Below are 16,122 nucleotides of genomic sequence, written 5' to 3'. Positions count from 1 at the left end.
TTAGGTTTAACAGAGTTGCTACTGCAAAACATCACTTCAAAGCAATGATAAAGTGTGTGAAATGTGTGTTCTCTCTCTCTCTCTTTCTCTCTCAGTTTGTGAAAGATGGAATATGCAAATTAAACCCTGCTATAGATTTGTGCAAAGATTAAATTATATACCCAAAGCACGTTTGACAGTTTTAAAGTTTAAATAAATAGCAAAGCCATTGTTTGAATCATCTAAATATGCCTTCTTCTCCACTTGTTTTATTTGAACAAATGTTGGGTTGCATGCCGTAGTGAACACTGTAGATTTTTGGAATGGAAGCAGAATAAAGTAATATGGATCTTACTAGAAAATCAAATTATTTTAGAAATCATCCTGAGTACCAGGCTGAAGCATGAAAGCCAAGATTCGTCCATAATTCACTGGTCTAGCTTTAGTGTTAGTAACAAAGAAGAACTCCCTTTGTATAATAAGGCAGAGAAACTTTTGGAAACTCAGTTACTTTTAGCTCATAAATGATAAAGATACTGATATATAGCAATTAATCTAGAATTGTGAGCTAGCATTTATTTACTGGTTTGCTTTGTTTTTGAGAAATTAATGTATATCTGAAGCTTCTGTTGTTGTGTACAATCACCAGGCTTGACGTAAACATTTATTTTAACTAAAAATATGAAATGAGAAACTAGTATCTTAGAAAGTGTAAAGCAGGCATGTCAAACTGCCGGCCCACGGGCCAGATGCGTCATGCCGAAACCGCACCCATCCCATTGCTGACAATGGGGAAAAAGTTGTGATACGTTGCACGAAGTCACGTGATGTCGCGAGTTTGACATGCCTGGTGTAAAGTGTCTGATTTCAGCTTGAACTTTGTTCATAAGAATTTCTGTGGAACTTAAGAGTATAGACTCCATTGCTATTCTTTGAAATTAAAAAGGCAAATCATTGTGCCCCAGTGCTTTGCTTAAATTAATGTCTACCTTCCTAGAAATACAATCCAAAAATGAAGCATGAGGAATATTTGGCTTCCTTTTTTCCCCCTATGGTTTTATACTGGAGAACTTTGTGATTTTTATTAGCCTGGGCCTCAAGCTCCATGGTTCACTTGTTCAGGCTGCATTAGTTTAGGAACAGCCCCGGTACGAAAACCTGCCTAAAGGAAATATGAATACAAGTAGTTACTGTAGTACTTGTAGATGTATATATGGAAGGTCTTTCCAGCAAAAATCCTTTTCAGTACTTTTTGTAGAACTGCTTCTTTGCACCCAGTCTGCAATGTCCGTACTATGCCTGAAAGTCTTTAAGGTGGTCATCTTCAGTGCATGCTTCAGGCAATCCTGATTTTGAAGCACTTCAACCCACCCTGCTAGAGCAACATTGCTGGTTCACGTTGGTTCATCATCCTCATCAACAAAGACAATCATGCTAATATGAATCTTTCAAAACAAACCTAATCTATATTTCTATCACTGAATATGTCAATAGTACTTTGACTCAATGAATCTTCCATCAAATCATCTCAGTTGTGTAAACTGAACCAGGTTTCTGCTTCAAAACTATAGAATGAAACAGGGCTCCAAAGCCGTTCACAGCCTTCCAAAATGCCCTACAGGTCCCAGAGTTTTTCTGCTATTGCTAAGTTTGCTGGGGAAGGTATATAGTGTGACTTCTACACTTCCATAGATAGATACTGCTAGAGATATGAGTGATGTATTAGACTTTTTTGATACTGCAAAAGGCTGCACTGAAATATGCTTTGGGATTGACATGGGTGTACTGGTCGCTCACCCTTAACTGTGTTTGGCCTGAGATCACAGGGCTACTGTGTGAGCCCAGGGATATATGTGCCTTCTGTAAGGAGGTATTAACAGATGTGTGTCTACCCATGCCTGTTCCAAGACAGCTTTTCAGCTTCTAACTGAAACTACTGCACATTCCTGCAGTGGTCTATTAATTGTATCCCTGCATTAAACTCTCTTCCTCTCAACTCTTGTGGGGTGGCAAGGCTTAGGTTGCCTTGGGCTTCATGCAGCTCATCAGCTCTCAACATCTTTCACACCTCTTTAACAGCTTTGCTGTCTTTTCTTGTAATGGAAAACACAACTGGTAGTTTAGTTAAGCTTTCAGTATCCCGAATAAGGGCTTAAAGATGATCAGTCCATTATCCTATATAAATTATAGGATTAGGTTGTTCCACAAATATGGCTTGTAATTTGTGAAGGAAACTGAACCATTTCAGGTTTAGTAAAGACTTTTAATGGATGTTCTATTTATCTCATTGATATACCCAGTGAATATGAATGTGAATACCTTTGTTGGATATTTTAAATAGCAAAGTAGTCCCCGACTTACAACTACAATTGACTCCAAAATTTCTGTTGCTAAGCAAGACATCTGTTGATTGAGTTTTGCGCCATTTTACATATTTTGCATATTTGATAAGTGAATCACTGCAGTTGTTAAGTTAGTAACACGGTTGTTAAGTGAATCTAACTTCCCTATTGACTTTGCTTGTCATAAGGTCACAAGAGGTGATCATGTGATCCCGGGATGCTGCAACTGTCATAAACATGAGCCAGTTGCCAAGTTTCTGAATTTTTATCATGTGGTCATGGGAATGCTGCAACGGTTATAAGTGTGAAAAATGGTCATAAGTAACTTTTTTCAGTGCCATTGTAAATTTGAACAGTTACTAAATGAACTGTTGTAAATTGAGGACTACTTATATTTGAGAAATACAACAGAGGATGGTATTTATAGTATAAAATCCTAGACATAGACATTCTTACAGTTCAAAGGAGATTTTGATGATCACTGCTGTTACTAACTCTGCAGAAATCTAGGTGGGACCAATTCAGGGCAAATAAATGAAAACATAGGAACAAAATTGACTTAGTGTGTGGGGGTGGAACAATGTCTTAAGAGAAGCTTTTTTTGTTACCTTGCATCTTTATTATTAAAATGTAAAGATTATGGGATTGCACATTAAAAAAGAGACGGTTCAGATTTCAGTACCACAATGAAATATAATCCATCTTCATCTTTTCCAGTAGCATTAAAAACTGAAGCAGCATTGAAAGCAAATCCCAGAAACTTGAGTTGTTGTTTTTTTTCCCCCTAGCCAATGTATAGATTTGTGTCATAACGGGATCACTGTCTTGTCATTGAAAGCTTTCAAGGACTGTGATGTAAGAAAGCTGTTTCAAAACAGCAGCTCTGGTTATGTTTGTGAAAGGAAAGGTAGAAGCAGTTGCTTTTACAACTCAGGTCTATATATTGGTTATACAGTATAAAGCTCAGATCTCTGGGATTTCCCCATTAAATGGATTACTATCTTGTCATTGAAAGCTTTCATGGACTGTGGTTTAAGAGAGCCGTTTTAAGCAACAGCTCTGGTTGTGTTTGTGATAGGAAGGGTAGAAACAGGGGGTTTTTTGTTTGTATTTTCCCCTGCAGAGAGTGATTGAGGTCCCTTCTTTAGCTTGCTGGTGGTGTGGGGGGAGCCCTTCATGCATTCCCAGTCAGCAGTTGATAGCATTTATTACTTCTGGTTCTTCTAGGTCAGGGGTGTCAAACTCAATTTCATTGAGGGCCGCATCAGCATTGTGGTTGCCCTCAGGGGGCCGGGTGGGTGTGGCCTGGGTGGGTGTGGCCTACTGGGTGGGCAGGGCCTACTGGGTGGGTGTGGCCAGCTCTACATCATTGGCATCAAGGGTGCCTATGGGGGCCTGGGCAGGAGTGGGCCAGATCTGAGGGTCTCTGGCAGTAGGAGGGTCTCTGGGCCAGGGCCAAGGCAGTGGGGGCCGTTCCCTCACTGTTTCCAGGATGGCTTCGCGGGCCGGATCTGGCCCCCGGGCCTTGTGTGTGACATGTCTGTTCTAGGTATTTTCTAAAGAAAAGGAGAAACAGCAGTACAGTAGTCACCTCCTGCAGAGAAGGCAGCCGTTGTTGATTAACTCCTTCTTTCAAGTTTAGATTGGGCTCTGAAGACTGACTAAGAGAGGCATGTTGAGATGTGTCCTTTTCTGTGAACTGGAGACGGAGAGAAATAAAAGTGACCGACTTCTACAAGGGAAGTTGACTGCTGCTGTTTCTTTATTTAACACTTCAATTTGCCTCTACACACTCACTCACGGGCTTTCTTTTTCCTTCTTTGTGAAACATGCAATGGCTCACCTAATAATTTCTGGAGAATAAGAGAACAAAGAGAGTACTTGCTCGGGTTGCATCTTGTTCTCCTTCATCACTACAGCTCTTTGCAGTCAAATAATATTCTGAGCAACTGGATCAAATGTTGTTGTTTTTCCCCCTGAATTCCTTCCTAACTTGGTCTCCGTGGTAGGCTTCTCCTTTTGATCACAGAAACTTTATTTCACCTGCCAGCTATTTTTCTTTTAATTGTATTTATTTATTATTTTCGCTTATATTTTTTATTAAAAAAACTCCCCCCCCAGGTTAAAAAAACAAATTTTAAGTTAAAAGTAGAGAAATAGAGAAAAGTAATAGAAAAGTGAAAAGGAAATAAAAAAGATAAAAAGAAGGAAAAATAAAAAAAAGCTAGTACAATACAAAAGACCTACTTAGTAGGAGTTATAAGTACATTTAGATTTTACCCTTTCTCTCTAAGGTTACATCAAACTTCTTTCCATATTCTACTTTTTTTAACGATCAAATCCAAAAAATATCAGTTCTTTTTTTTTTTCTCCAGCAAAAAGTCCATAAGGGATTTTAATTGGAACAGATTTTGATCTACCAGACCCAAATCCTGAATTTTGGCCTTTGGGAGTATGTTGTGCCATGGATTTTGGCCTTTGGGAGTATGTTGTGCCATAGATTTACCCTATCGTCTGGAAGCAGTCAATCTTTATGCACCATGACATAAATTGTCTGGTGCTGTATTGCCACCACTTTCCATAGAAACTTTTGTGTGAAGCACCAAGGTGAGGAAAGGCAAAAGGCAGGTAACAGTGATACGGGGAATCCTATCTATAGTTGGAATCTATGATTTTATTTATTTATTTATCTATTTATTTATTAACTTTATATGCTACCCATCTCTTTTTTTTAACATACAATTTTTCTTTAAAAACCCCTCCCCCTCCCTCCTCCCTCCCCCCCTCCCCCTCCCCCCTCCCCCTCCCCCCACCCTCCCCCTCCCTCCTCCATCCCCCCCTACCCCTCCCCCCCTCCCCCCCCACCCTCCCCCCGACTTCCCAGAGCTAAGTACAAGGTATATATATAAAAAAGGAAAAACAATCATAAACAACCATATACTAACAACCTTAAACTCTAAAATCCATCACTCTCTAGCTTATATAGGATAAGACAAACCTTAATAATATTAAATATATATAAAAAAAAACTAAAAGAAAAAAAAGAAAAAAGGAAAGAAAACTCATTCAAATGCTACATGAAACTTCCTAACCCTATACTTATCCTGGATAAACTCAATCCATTTTCTCCATTCCATAATATAACATTCTTGCAAGAGATCTTAGGCCGAAATCTTCGCCATCTCTGCCAGGTCGGAAATCTTTAAAGTCACTCTCCAATAGTCGGCAGTTCCTCTTTCTTCCATTACTAACCTATCAAAAGTCTTGCTGCCATAATTAAATTTAACATCAACTTAATGTCCACAACCGTAACATCCGTAATTATCCCCAACAAAAAAAAAAAAAAAATTGCGGACAAAACTTTATCCTTTGCTTAAAATCTTCTACATATTCCACCAAATTTTTATCCAAAAAGCCTTAATCTTTTTACAAGTCCACCATACATGAAAATATGTAACATCTTCATCTCCACATCTCCAACATTTTAGCTGATAATCCGGATACATACTTGCAAGCTTTTTAAGATCTAAATACCATCTATAAAGCATTTTATAAAAGTTCTCTCTTAAGTTTTGAGCTTATGTAAGTTTTACGTTCCTCACCCAAATCTTTTCCCACGTGTCCATTGTAATAACTTCCTAGATATTCGTTGTGGAAGTCCAATAGACTTCTACTGGTCTTGCTCTTTTATTATTTTCTTTTTGATTGTTTTAAAGCAGCACGCGTCACCCTCCGCTCTCTAGAATCATCCAAAGAAATTGTAGCTTGATCTCCTCCAGCCCTGTTCTCCTCTGTCTGTCCATCTTCAGCCTCTTGATGTACTCCTTCTCCAGATCCCTTTGCAGCTTCCAGAAGTGATAATGGGGTTGCTTTTAAAACGTTATTATAAAAATCACGCGCCTGCATCACAGTAACCAGACGGTACCTTTTACCTTCATACATCACCATCAACCCAACTGGAATCTCCCATCTGAACCTTATATCTCGTTGCTTGAGCTCTTGCACGAGGAATGTAAAATCCTTCCTTCTCCTTAAAATCTTTGGAGGAATTTCTTTTAGAACCAAAACTTCTTGATCAACAATCACCACTTTAGAATCATAGGCAGCTTGTATAACTTCATCTCTAATTTCCCTCTTAGTAAAATAAACCACCACATCTCTAGGCAGCTTTCTCTGTCTAGCAATCCATGAATTCACACGAAACACTTTATCCATGCCTCCCTTTATTTCAGATGCTGGCTGATTCAATACCACTTCCAGAGCCTCAGAAATCAGCTGCTTTAGATCTTCCTTAATATTCTCTTTTAAGCCTCTGATTCTAACAGCAAACTGCATCTGGTAATATTGAGCAAGACTCAATTCTCTATCCATTTTGTCTTTTAAATCTTCATTCTCCAATACTTTTGCTTCTAATATGGCATTCTTTTGAGTCAAATCTTCTACTTTTTCCTCCAGATCTTCCACACATTCAGCCACTTTATACACTGAGGACAAAATGTCTGCCTTCATCACCCTGAACTTCTGTTCCATCCTCTCTTCCATTCTCTCCTCCAGTTTCTCCAATTTCTCCTCCATCTGTGCAAATTTATCACCCATTGATTCCAGAATTACCTGGGCATGTTTTTCAAGAGCATCTTGTAAATCCTTCGATGTCAGCACATCAGGAAGATACAACGCCTGCAATGATGATTGTTGCACCGGAGAAGTTCCAGCACTCCGAAGAGTTTTTGAGGGAGGTTTAGCCGCCATCTTTTACTTTCACTTGTGACGCACTTTCACTTTAAGTTTAAAAAGTCCATCAAACTAGAGAGTAGAATATAATAATCCTCTTCATCTTTTCCTCTTGTACCGCTCTGCCTGCTCCTTTTATTCCATAATCCTTCCTTCAGGCAGGGGTGGTCGCAAACGCCTGGCTCTGCTCCATGAGGTCCGGAGCAGAGACGCTGACCAGCTGGGAGCAACCCAGGCTACGGGGGAGTTCGATCCTTCAGCCGCCCAAGCTACAAGCTCAGGCGGCCCCGGAGAACTCAACCCCTACCTGGGGCCTCACCCCCTCCTCTTCTCCCGAGGAGGGGGCTTCAAATTCACCCGAACAGCTGATCGGCGCTGTTTCGGGTGAAAATAACTCAGCTGAGCCGCGGGCAGCCCGGGAAGGCTGTCTCCGGCGCTGCGCCGCCACCGGAAGTCCCATATGCTACCCATCTCATCTAGAGGTGACTCTAGGTGGCTTACAATCAATAACAACTATATAAAACAATGAAACAATAGAAATAACACTAAATTTGGTTTAAAATTGACAAAGATGGGAAGAAGGGAGCAAGATGCACACAGGGAGGAGGTGGGGGGAGGAGGTGAATCTTAGTCCAGCAGTCTCCGACTTTTGTGGCTTGGTGCCCAGATGGGGAGAGGAGAACCGAGCTACGCAAGCAGTGGGCTTGCGCACACTCACATGAATGCACAGCTCAAGATGCAAATTGAGCTGTGTGTGCATGTGCACGTGTGCTAGCCCACCTGCTTCACTAGATGAGCTGCGCATGTGCGCACTGACTAACTGCTCGCATGGCCTGGTTCCAACTAGGCCATGGCCTGGTACTGGGCTGTAGCCTGGGGGTTGAGGACCCCATTAATCGCTTTCAGAATGACACTATTGAGGCTCCAGGCCAGTTGGCAGAGCCAGTCTTGAGGACCTTTCGGAAAGCCAAAATGGTGGGTGTGGATCTCACCTGGTGAGGCACAATGTTCCAGAGAGTGTGAACCACGGCAGAAAAGCTCTTCCTCTAAACTCCACCAGCCACAATTCCTTGACTGATAAAATCTGCAGCATGTCCATTCCGGCAGCATGGGTGGGGTGGACCAATCTCTTTGGGGAGAGAAATGATCATTTAGAATTAATATGGAAGCTTGTAAGAATGTTCACATAATACATTACATAACTTTGCACTCCATACATAAAGATAAAGATTTCAGAGTGATCTACACACATGGGTAAATGCAGGATTAAGAGTTTAAGGGTGCATTCTGTTAAAACATCATCTGCAAGCCAGTCTCCATAGAGGAATTAGATCTTGTCATTGATTGCCTTTTTCCATCCTAACTTCACATTTTTAACTCTCCAATCGCTTCTGAATCTACATAGCTGCCTTTACCAAATTACACTAATTTCACTTTATTAGTCTATTCTGATCTCTATTTGCAATTATTCATCTACTCATGGTACTGTAACATCCCCATAACACACACTTTAAAACGTAATTGTTTTTTTTAATATGTTACTTCTAAATTTTAAAATCTATTGGTGTAGCTTAAATTATTATTGATCCTCCTTGCTTCCTTCCTTCCTGTTGTTTGTTCTAAAGTGTAATTTCAGACTTAACATTTTTTCCCTCTCCTAATTACTCTTTCACATACTCATACTACTGGCTTCTGTGTTGTATTAGAGAAAATAGACCAGAGGGAAATTAGAGGCTAGCAAAAGCTAAGGAAGAAAGGGAAAAAAAATAGAAAAAAGGGTTATTCTTGCATATTTCAGTTCTTCTTCCATATTTAATTTGTAGAGTACAGCTCAGATTATTAATGCCTTTTCTTTAAATGAGACTGGCCAGAGAAATGAGAGACTTTCCTCTCTAATTATGCCCCATGTGTTTCAATTGCATTTGTTTTATATCAACATTAAATCCTTTCACTTGGCTTTAGGAAGCAAATATTTAATAATTGTCTGTGCCCTGATATAATTGATGTGCAGCCAGCTAAGAAAAGCTATCTAAGGATACTTCTTTGTCGTCCTTCTTTATTTGTGGTTACATTATTTACTTAGCAAACTGCTGTATGTATTCTGCATTCATCCTTCTCTTTTCCACCCTACAAATGATGCTAGCCAAACAATGGAGTCTAAGTTATGGGTAATGGTTATGGCCATGATCATGGGACTTTCATCATTGCCCCACTTCAGCTTCATGGAAGGTCTGAAAGTAACTTCAATACCAGTGTTGCTGTTGAACAACCTATGTTCATGAATTGGCATCCAGTGAAATGCAAGGAGCTAAACGAAGTCTCATGACCATTGATGGTCAAGATGTCATAGGCATTTCCAAGCCCAGTTACCTGAGATATTACTTATTAATTAATTTATTAGATTTATATGTCATCCTTGTGAAGTTCAACACAATGTATATATAACTTCCTCCTCCATTTTTTACCTTTACAACAAAAGCCCTATGTTGTATGTGGGTTGAGAGACAGTTATCTACTCAAAGCCACTTAGTGAACTTCTATGGCTGAAGGTGGACTTAACTCGGGGACTCCCCTATCAGAGTCCAGTACTTAAACCATTGCAGCATACTATCAAGAATAAAAGTCTAGAATAAAATTATCACTGAAAAACCACCTGTGAATATTTTTGCTTTCTAAGATTCTGAAGTGGGAAAAGTGAAAGATCTCTTTCGACTAGTTTAATCAAATGTAAATAGAGTGTCCATCTAATAGAAGAGAATATTTGTAGCTCAGAGTTGAACCTTGGAGTCTTTGTTATTCTCTGAGCTTGGTTGTTTTCTTACAGACATTTCATTACCCAAACTAGGTAACATCAGTGCTAGAAAAAAGTGGGGTTTCTCTGTTTATATACAAGTGGCTTGCCCTGTCAGTGTTGGTTGGAGTATTATTGGAAATTCCTTGATTAGGCTGTTGTTTACTATTTGTCTGAGTTGGTAATTCCTTGAATGGTATATTGTTTGCTGCTTGATTTTTGATCTAGTGTTAATTCTGCTGTTAATGTCTGCTGTCCTGGGTGTTGATTGCTGGCAAGGAAGTGTTTTGGTTTTTTTTTCCTTTTCAGCTTTTTGATTGTTTCTTTTGAATGTGTGGAAATGTTGTTTATCTTTATGTGCCTGCTAATGGCTGATTTGTCTGAGTGCCAGGCTTCAAGGAATTCTCTAGCATTCTTGAACTTAGCTTGGTCTAGGATGCTAGAGAATTCCTGTCATCAAACCTGACATTAGGTGAACATAACACAATTTAAATTGCAACATCGTAGTAATAAAATAAATGCTAATAAACATGATGGCATGCAAGATAATAATGCCTACTTTATCTCAGTAGACATTATCCTCCTCATCAGCAATAATGACATCAAGGCAATAAATATATTAGGCACAGAACAAAAATCCTTAGATCAGATTTTTGTATTACCCAATAGTCCTTTTTTTTAAATTTAACTTACTATATTGCTGACCACCTTCTGTTATATTGCTATTATTATTTGAAGCAGATTTTGCTCGTGCCCTAGATTATTGGTTTTTCTCTCTGATTATTCCTGGTGTGCACTTGATAGGAGAAACAGTCACTGCTAGCTGTCAGAGAGCTGAGAACTTCTTCTGTGACAATTATCGGCAAGAGTTCATTATTTTAAATTAGGCAACTCAGGTAAAACAGGCTGGGAGAAAGACTGGTGACAGAAGCCACTAGTTGTAATAATCTTAGGAACAGGAAAGACATGGATTCTATCCTTTGCAGACTTTCTTTCTTTCTTTCTTTCTTTCTTTCTTTCTTTCTTTCTTTCTTTCTTTCTTTCTTCTTTCTTTCTTTCTTTCTTTCTTTCTTTCTTTCTTTCTTTCTTTCTTCCTTCCTTCCTTCCTTCCTTCCTTCCTTCCTTCCTTCCTTCCTTCCTTCCTTCCTTTCTTTCTTTCTTTCTTTCTTTCTTTCTTTCCTTCCCTCCCTCCCTCCCTCCCTCCCTCCCTTCCTGTCTCTTGCCAAAAGGTTACCAAGGGAAGAATATGTTGTGTGACACATTCGGAACACCTAGAGAGCTTCCCATGATTAACTGGTAACTAATTTAAGAATCTAGGACTCTTAAACGATAGCTATATTTGTCTCTTTAAGCTGCCCTTGGGCATAGCCCATGCTTCTATGCCTCAGAGGTGATGATGCAGCAGCTAATTCCTATTTTGAAAGCAGGATGTATATATTCAAAACCTAAGGCAGAAGTAATTTGAGTCGGAGGCAATTACATTGAGGCCCTTTGCCATAAAGCGCTACTGTTGAAAATGGCAGTGTAGCTTTTGCTAGGGGATGAAAATCCAAACACTTTAATAAAGTTATATGAAAAAAAATATGATTAGAGTTGTTCTCATCTTATTTGATGGAAAATAAATTGTTTTCTATATGTTTTCTCTTTCAAAGAAATATGAGAATTGCTCAGTTAAGAGATGGGCGCCATATAAATTTAATTAAATAAATAAGAATAGATTTCGCCATCAATAAGGGTCCTGACTTTTTAGAATTTCTAATTCTGTGAAAGACTACATTTCACAACAGAAGGTCGCTGTACAAGTCCTTGACTTACAACTACAATTGAGCCCAAAATTTCTGTTGCTAAGCGAAGCAGTTAAGTGAGTTTTGCCCCATTTTATGATCTTTCTTGCTGCAGCTGTTAAGTGAATCACTGCATTTGTTAAGTTAGTAACACAGTTGTTAAATGGATCTAACTTTCCCATTGACTTTGCTGATCAGAAAGTTGCAAAAGGTGATCACATGACCTTGGGGCACTGCAGCCATCATAAATATGAGTCAGTTGTCAAGCATCTGAATTTTGATCATGTGACCATGGAGATGCTGCAAAGGTCCTAAGTGTGAACAAAACCCATCATAACTCATTTTTTTCGGTGCCGTTGTAAATTCAAATGGTCACTAAGTGAACTGCGGTAAATCTTCAGGCACCCTACCTCAGTACAAGGTTTTCAAGATAAAAAAAGCAGATCCCTTCCCTTCCCCATCTCTGTCTCTGTTTTCATGCCTTATCTTTACTAAAGCCTAAATAGGCAGTGCTTGTTACGGATCACGTCCTTTCAATTTTTACTTTGAGTCTGATTTTTGTATTGGGAATAAGTGTTTTTAACTTCTGGTTTTAGCTATTATTGGTTTCATTAATGTTTTATTATTCTTTTTTGTAAAAAAAAATATGATTTTATATGTGAATCCTGCTTTGGTATAGTCTTTGCCCTAAACGGAACCTAAAAAGATTAGAAGGAAAAAAAAATAATACTTCACACACAACAATTTCCATAGTAATTATATCATTTTGGGCAGCAGTCTTAAGTTATTGCCTATTTAGAAGGAAGTGGGCAATAAATGTGGGATGTTATCTGATTGTGTGAAGTCTGTGGGTGGCTTCAGGCACCAACCCCCACCCCCACCCCAGCCTTTCATATTTTACTCAAATGGTTCATTGAAGAGCCCCCCACCTTTTGTACACTGAGACAGATTAAATTTTTGTTGTTTGGAATTCAGGCAGTTATTCTGCTCAATGCACTGAAAAGAAATAGGGTGGCATGGTGCATGCTGGCCATAATCATTGCTTCTTCACGTGTGCTTGGATCTACCCCTTAGGACCAAATCTCATGTAAATGTGAATAGGAAGTACAGTAGGTCAGACAAACCATGTGATAGTGGGCCATAATTAGCAGACACGAATAGAAGTCCACTTTAGATTGAAGAGGCAACTGCACGTTTATCAGGCTCAAAGAACCAAGAACAATGTGTGAAGTTACTTCTGAGTAGTTCTTTATTGTTGGTTGCCTACAAATAGAATCATGCTGTCAGACGCAAAAGGCCAGGTCCACATGTGAATGTCCAATTGGATTGCTTTATTGCTAAAAAAAAACTATGTGCAGGGATCTTTTCGACTCTGGATCAGCACCTGTTTAGAGTTAGTTGAGGATCAGCATAAGTCAAGGGGGTTGGATCACTTGTTTAGGGATTATAAATTTATCCTTGTTTTAATTCCACTCCCAAGTTCTTCCACTCCTTTTCCTGCAGTCTAAAACAACTATCTGCACAACTATTAATTATACTTTGTGAATTGCTAGGGAGGGTCTACCTTCACCCTATTCCTGCCTTCCAGACATTCTAAGCTCTGCTGTCCCTTCTCCTTCTGGGAAAGAGTCCTTCCCTCCTATGCAGTGCTTTTTTTGTAAAAGAAAAAGGAGCCGGAACTCACACATGTTATACAGCCCACCTTGCCTACCCTACAAGGTTCCTTCCAAAAAAGGTGCCGGAACTCCGTTCTGAGCGTTCTATGAGAAAAAAAGCCCTGCTCCTATGACTCTAAGTTACATTCTACCACATCATTTTAAAGCTTTCACTTCAAGAACAAGCTGTAGCACCAGGCACTGTTTCATCTGGCCCATTGTTCTTGAGTCTCACAACTTTTTTATGAGAAATGGGTGTAAAATGGGAAAAAGGTGAGATCCATAATTTAGGTATGTGTGTCGTCTATCTGTCTGTCTTTATATCCAGAAATAGGAATGGACTGTGTTGTGGCTGCTTTTTCCCACCTTCAATTTTTTGGTCCTATATATGATTAAATTTATGAATTTCTGTCATGTTCTTATTAGTAGTGCTTCTTTATTATGCTCTTTAACCAGCATTATAGATAGGAAAAAGAAAAGCAGACTGCTGCAGAAAATCCATTACCAAAAAATTGTCATAAAGCAATAAAAGAGCGCATCTAAGCCAAAGCTTTGCACAATTGTATGGCTCAGACTCTTAGAGTAAAGGTTTTTTTGCAACTTGAAATGTAAGTGAGGTGTTAACATCCCTTCAAAAATAACATAAAACTGAGCTTTATTACCCTCAAATCTGAAAGTAATTGGAGAAAGCAAAGAGATGCCAAAGAGATTGGTAACTGTGTTTTAACAGTCATTGTCTTATTAAAAGATAACTTAAAATTTCACTGAAGTGTACTGGACAGATCTAATAAGTACTCAGGGTTAGGGTTTAATGGAGGACTTGCAGAGTCTATTATTTGACAATATAATTCAGGAACACTGGTTTTACCGTACTGACAATGATTGTTCCTAATTTGTTCCTTTAGCATTGACTTGGCTTAGGGTTAATTAGCCCATACTCAGGATAAAAGCTAAGCCTACATAATTCCTCCATACAAATTCGATGCAAAAGAGTTTGGTGACTATGCTTTAACAGCTACTTTCTTATTAAAAGGTAACCTAAAATTTCGCTGAGGTGTAGTGGACAAATCTAACAAGTTGTCTCTAGGATTATACAGAAAATTATGAAGGGGCAGTTAAAGAATGATAAAAGGCAACTCAGGCCTGGGAAAAGGAAGGCATGAAAAAGAACCTCAAAAATAACCTCACTACATCCCTCAAATGCATTAAAAACAAATCCCTGAAAAGCATATCTAAACTTTACCCTAACTTGGTTTGAGCATATCTGACTAACCATCCTTGAAAGACACTTCCATACAGTGTAGCTTTCTCCTATCTCCTACCCACAACAAAGGTTAATTGCCTAGGTCTGATGTGTTTGTTTGTTTGTTTGTTTAAATCACTCAATACACGCCTTGCTCTTTTCATGATATGTGGTTGCTTTGGCTGTGACCATGTGACAATGCAGCAGTTCCAATTGGCTGTTTTCAGCTTCTGGGGGCGTATCCTCTCCTCTCCAGTTGCTGCCAACTTTGCTTCATGGTTTTTGCTGCTTTCTGGCCTGACACCAGGAGAAGAGCAGCAGCACCAACATTGCTAGAAAAAGCCACAAACCAGGATATTTCTAAAGGCTTAGATAAATTCTGATCTTCTCCTTTACCTACTAAAACCAAGGTTGCTAGAGAAACAACCTCTCTGTATCACTACTACTAGAAAGTAACACAAGTACCTGTTTGAGGGTGCGGTATGGAGTTAATGGGGCTCTGACTAACAGGATTCACACAAATAAAGGGATAAGGCAAGGGTGTGTCCTGGCCTCATTATTATTTAGTTTATATATCAATGACTTGCCAGGGTTAATGAGGGATCCCATGGTACACATGCCGTTGATCCTAAATACTTACTGTAACAACTTGCTTTATGCTGATGATATGATTTTATTATCATACTCACAAGTAGGATTATGTAGGCTATTAAGAAGATTCAGCTCTTATTGCCAGGATAACTCCCTAATCATTAGCAAATCTAAAAAAAATAATGGTGTTTGGAAGGCAACATCAGAGACATAAGTGGCAATTAGATGGTGAACCAATTGAACAGGTTAAAACCTTTGTATATTTGGGCGTAACTTTTTCCAAGACTGGATCTTGGGCCTGCCATCATCAACAGAGTACATTTAGAGCAAAAGCTCATTTGAATTTACTGCTCAAACTAAAGAACCATAGTTACCCAGGGTCCCTAGTCCCATTAATTAAGGTTTATAAGGCTAAGGTTACCACTATGCTCTTGTATGGAGCAGAAATTTGGGGTCTTTACTCAACTTCAGTCCTAGAACAAACACAGTCCCAGCATTTGAGATGTATTTTGGGTGTAGATCCAAGAACATCTGCTGCAACAGGTAGAGCTTAATTGGGAATTCATACAATTCATGTATTATCCAAAATTAGAGCATATAACTACTGGTGCAAAGTTAATGAAATGAAGACTGATAGACTCGCCAAGTTATGTCTACTAGAGCAAATAAAACTACAATCACAAATCTCCTGGATCACCAAACTAACAAATTTTGTAAGAAGCTGTGGCCTTCCTGTCTCTTGCGTAACAAGAGAACAACCCACAAAAAGAGTTGCCTAAAGAATTAAGGATATAGAAGCACAAAATGATATAGCTGTCCTTGGTAAGGTGGGTAACTTGAAATGGCTGAGTAAATACAAACATACTTTTCAAGTAGACAGTTATTTGAAGTTACAACTGCCAAAATATCTTAGGGAGATATTTACGCGAGCGAGATTTGAACAGCTTGACACAATGGTCAGATATGGGAGATTTCATGCTATACCCTACAATGGGCATCTCTGCAT

General features: G+C 39.0%; 1 protein-coding gene across 1 annotated transcript in view; it reads left to right on the top strand.

The window, feature by feature from the left end:
* CNTNAP5 (contactin associated protein family member 5) overlaps positions 1-16,122 on the top strand; it is a gene marked incomplete at both ends in the record, with an annotated part of 417,604 nt that overhangs the window by 240,119 nt on the left and 161,363 nt on the right. The window lies entirely within an intron of this gene.

Source organism: Vipera ursinii (genome assembly GCF_947247035.1).
Source record: "Vipera ursinii genome assembly, chromosome: 1".
Lineage (NCBI taxonomy): Eukaryota > Metazoa > Chordata > Lepidosauria > Squamata > Viperidae > Vipera > Vipera ursinii.
The sequence above is the reverse complement of the archived record's forward strand: the minus strand, read 5'-3'. Positions and strand labels throughout refer to the sequence as shown.